Raw genomic sequence first — 5,365 nt, forward strand, 5'->3', positions numbered from 1 at the left:
GGCTTAGAATAAGTAAAGGAAGCAACCTTATGTCATGAAAGACCTAGAATTGTCAAGATCTGGAACCATATCCTTGTGACAAGTCCAAATCCAAGTAGGACACCCTTTTTGCACCAAAAGTGACCACATTATTCTTCCATAAGATGGGATCTAAGTAACAAGAGATCAAGGTAGCAACCTTTTACCTCTAAATGGATGTTAACAACAGGTAGATGTCAGATCCAAAGACTTCTCCTCACTTCAATCTCTTCACGCTTCAAATCTCCTTCAAAAAAAGTCCAAGATTCACTCTCCATAGTTCACACACACTCAAGAAAGCACCAAAACACGTCTAGGGTTTTTCTCTGGGTTGTAAAAACGATGAAAGAGGTTAGAAATGAGCCAATAAGCCCTTTAAATAGGGTACAAACCCTTATATATTAGGGTTTTACTTTATATCGCCTACTCGTCGAATCTGGGCCTTCCGACTCATCGTGTAGGATCCAAATCCTGCGTCTTCATTAATGACCCCTACTCGACGAGTTGGAGCTCCCCAACTCGCCGAGTCCGAGCCTAAAACCCTAATACTTGAAACAAATGATACCTGGAACAGGTGTTACAAATCTCCCCCACTTGAACTAGACTTCGTCGTCAAAGTCTACTGACACGAACAAGTCCAGATAATGATCTCACATCTCCTCTTCTGGCTCCCATGTCCATTCGGAGCCCCTTTGGTGCTGTCATTGCACCTTTACTAGCTTCACTTCCTTGTTCCGAAGAACCTTGGTCTTCCTATCCAAAATCGTGACGGGTCTCTCAATGTAGTTCAAGCTCTCGTTCACCTGAATGTCATCCAGAGAAATGACCGCGGCCTCGTCCGTGACACACTTCCGGAGCTGAGACACGTGGAAGGTGTTATGTATTTGGCTAAGCTTGTCTGGCAAGTCTAAGCGGTAAGCCACCTTGCCCACTCGGGCCGAAATCTTGAATGGTAGAATATATCGGGGCCCTAGCTTGCCCTTCTTCCGGAACCTGATGACTTCGTTCCATGGGGACACCTTCAGTAACACAAATGCCCCCACCTGGAACTCAAGGTCCGATCGCTGCCGGTCAGCATAGCTTTTCTGACGGCTCTGTGCGACCTGTAGTCGGTCGCGCACCTGCTAGATCAATTTGGTAGTCTTGAGCATTACTTCGGTGCTTCCCATAACTCGGTGTCCCACCTTGCCCCAACAAACCAGGGTCCTACATTTCCGTCCATATAACATCTCAAATGGTGGTCAGTCGATATTGGCATGGTAACTATTATTCTATGAAAACTCTGCCAATGGGAGGTATGTATCCCAAGCTATGCTATCAATAGCGCGCTGTAGCGTTTTGCGGTGTTACTAAACCGTTATTTTGAAATAGCGTTTACGAATAGCGGTGAAACTATTAGTGGTGCTATTGACCGCTATTTACCATGAACATTATGAGCATTGTAGCGACGCTATACCCGCTTTTACAATTCCGTACACATTAGGCTTCTTTGACAAAGAAAAAAAAACCATTGTTTGTTATTTCAATATTAAATCTTTATGTTTCTAATTAGTCCACTACAATTTTTGTCTTAATAAGACCAAATAATAAATATAATTAATTACAAACTACAATGCAACAAATGACAACTTCTCTTTCTCGTCTCTTTCAGTACTTAGAAACCACGAACGACTTGAGTTGCAATGACACTTTGACACTTTTTTGTTTCCATATTACTATATTAGAATATTACTTATAGATTACGTTATGTTTTTATATGAATTTTTATAATATTACTTCTATATAGTATTAATAATCTAATATATAAATTTTGTATAAATATATAATATAAATTATACATTATATTAAAAAACCGCTATATCACTGCTATACCACCGCGATAACCGCGATTTCAAATAGCAGCATGTGACCGCTATTGAAATTTCAACCGCGATAACTACTTAGATCCCAACTACCTCCAAAATCCAACACGCATGCTTGAAGCATATCCTCAAGTGTCTTGTGACATCCCCAATTTCGCAGCCAGAAAAGACCAATTTGTTTATGCTTTGTTTTAAAATTAGAGTAATCTTTTTTATGAAAACAGTTTCGGAAATTGTCCCAAAAACAAAATATGATAACCATTATCAAAACGTTTCTCAAAGAGAACGTGTTTTCATTAAATAATAAAACCTCGGGATGTCATGTTCCAATACAGACCAAAAGCATAAACAATATAAAATAGACCTTACAACAGTTATTTATAACTACTGATCTATAATCCAAAACCTCTCGTCAAGTCCACCAACCTATACTCTTGTGCCATTACCTGTAATTCAAAGAAAACTGAGTGGGTCAGGCTTGGGAGCCTGGTGAGCATATAGGGTTTTCAACCCACAATAATATAATTATTATATTCAATCATCAAACAATCAACCCAACTACCCATCCCCATTATCTTCGTTTATTCTTAAGTACCTTCCCTAAGGAATTATCCTAAGGGTCATCTCCTACATCGTATTTACCTCTCATCTTCTTACATCGAATTTCCTTTATATATTCGTTCCTAAAGCATGAATACGCAGTCACAACATGACTGGGCTCGTAACTCATAGTAAGGGTTAGGCTATCATCGCATGAATACGTAGTCACAACATCGCCTGGACTCGTAATTCATTGTAAGGGTTAGAGTATCATCACATGAATACGTAGTTACAACATCGCCTGAACTCGTAATTCATCACCTACAGGTTATGATCCTGCTGGTGTTTCCACGGGGTTATCTAGAATAGTCTGTGGTCACCATCTATACTCTGTAGATGACTACATCACCAAATTGCCACATCGCCAGTCAAGGTTATGGTATCTCCTCTCATCTCACATCACCTATTTATCATCACCTATCTATCATCACCTATTTCTCATCACCTAATTATCATCACCTATTTCTCATCACCTAATCATCATCACACATCATCTAATTCATCTACCCATGTTCTACCCAACATATTTGTAGATATAAAATACATATACAGGTTACCTCATTTAACACCTATATAAAACATCCATTCCACACTCATCTCAAATAAACAACAATATATAAACACATAGCACGTATTTCATAGCAAATACTTAATATATATATATATATATATATATATATATATATATATATATATATATATATATATATAGAAACCTCCCTTCAACTGAAACAAACTATCAACGGAACTTGTTCGTCAACACCAGGTCAACAGGTGGCTCTTTCATCAGACATGGCTATGCTCACCATATTGCAGTATAATGGGCGATATCTCCTACCCTGTCTTTGTGGATTCCCACCGAATTCCAAGTAGTCTTATCTTTCTGTGCGGCTTTCTTTATAGGGATCCTGCCGACACGGCAAGCTCTTATTTTTTCAACTTTAGTTGCGGCTTATATAGGTGAATCCATGGAGGGCCACCATTGACTAGTTTTCCAAATAGTCTTTTTTTAGTTTATATATATATATATATATATATATATATATATATATATATATATATATATATATATATATATATATATATGTTAGAAGAAAGTGATCACATACTCACCCAAAACATATACTTAATACATTCACACAATACTTGTATTAAAATCGTGTTATGAAAGAGACTATACACTCACTTGATCAGAAGATGATCGGATAGCACTACGGCTCTTCAAATAGTATTCTTCGGTGAAACCGGGATATTTTCACACACCGGGTTTCTTGCGGTCAGAGCTTCGGCTCGGAAACTCTTTTCTTCTTAGGATCTTCGGGCTTCGGGACTTGCTTCGGGTCTTGGGGTTGATATCGGGTCTTCAGGATATTTCTTGCACGTAAATCGAGGTAAAACAGGAGAGAGAGAGAGAGAGAGAGAGAGAGAGAGAGAGAGAGAAGAGAAAATAGCAACCCTAAACGGCTGGCCCTTCAAATCTATTTATAGGGCAAAATTGGCCCTTGCCACGTCGTGGAAACCTTTTTCCACGTCGTGGGCTTGGTCGTCACTGCATGCGTCAACGCAAGTTGCATATGGGGGACTCCTGGAAGTGTCAGAAGACTTGCCACATCGTGGTATCTGACAGTTTTGGGGTTTCGCGCCCCGAACTTCAGAAATTCATAACTTTCGCATACGAACTCCGTTTTCGATGTTCTTTATATCGCCGCGAAGGTGAGATTATTCTCTACAACTCTCGTTTAGACTCCATTGGATAAATTTGACTTTATTTTTAATATATTATAATTATATTACTTATATATTATTTTTAGTAGGTCGGGACAGGAAAACTCCGTTATAAACTCATAACTCCTTCGTCTGACGTCCGTTTTCGTTCGTCTTTCCGTCGTTGCACTACTATCGATGAGATCTTCAATTCTCGTTTAGATCACTAAGGATAGATATCTATCTACATTAAGTTCACTATTTACATCGCGCTGGGTCGCGCTAGGTTGTGCCGGTTCTGTCGCGAAACTTCGACAGGTCATAACTTCTTCGTTTTAACTCGGATTTTGGCGTTCTTTATATGCACGGAAACCTTGTGACATATACTACAACCTGGTTAAGATTAATCCTTCTAAATAATCTTCCATAAAAAAGTCATTTTTGATGCTTATCATCTCTAAATTGACTAGCCCATATCTGCGGGCGTTACAATTATCTCCCCTTTAGGATGATTACGTCCCGGAATCATCAACGAAATAGGATTCGTATACTGACTCCATAAGTTATCTCTCCATCCTAAGTAATAGCCTTGTTTCTCAATCATGCATCTGCTCTTCGTACTATGTTGGAATTTCAATCGTAACCTTCGAGTTACAAAATAAATCCTTTTTGAGGACTCCTTCTTCTTCTTAGGATAAGTACTTCCCCTTATCTATTGTAACAGATCGATGGGTCATGTTCTAATGACCTCTCATCGTATGATGCAATGCTTAGACTCAAGTCTCTTAGAGTCAAATTCCATAATGGATTATTCCTTCCTTCATATTCTAACGTGATATAATCACATTTTAGCATGTAGCATTTCTAACTACTAACTTCTTTATCAACGAGCGCGATGCTATCGATCGCATTGATTTCAATCTTCTAACTTAAGTCAGATGCTACATCGAACTCGGTTCTCAGAACCACATAAAAAACTCATTGCAGTTGGACTCAATTTGTCATGACCTCTAGGGTCAGAATAACAACCCCCTTACTAGTCATTACCGAAATAATGGTAATGACATACATGAATAAAACGGAATCAATTACTAGTTTCTTGGTAACCTTGTGACTTCCCATGATCCAAGCGTGAGTCCTGTGCTTCTGGTAGTATAGATCTCTACTACCATTCACACCTA

Source organism: Lactuca sativa, chromosome 5, assembly GCF_002870075.4.
Source record: "Lactuca sativa cultivar Salinas chromosome 5, Lsat_Salinas_v11, whole genome shotgun sequence".
Taxonomy (NCBI): domain Eukaryota; kingdom Viridiplantae; phylum Streptophyta; class Magnoliopsida; order Asterales; family Asteraceae; genus Lactuca; species Lactuca sativa.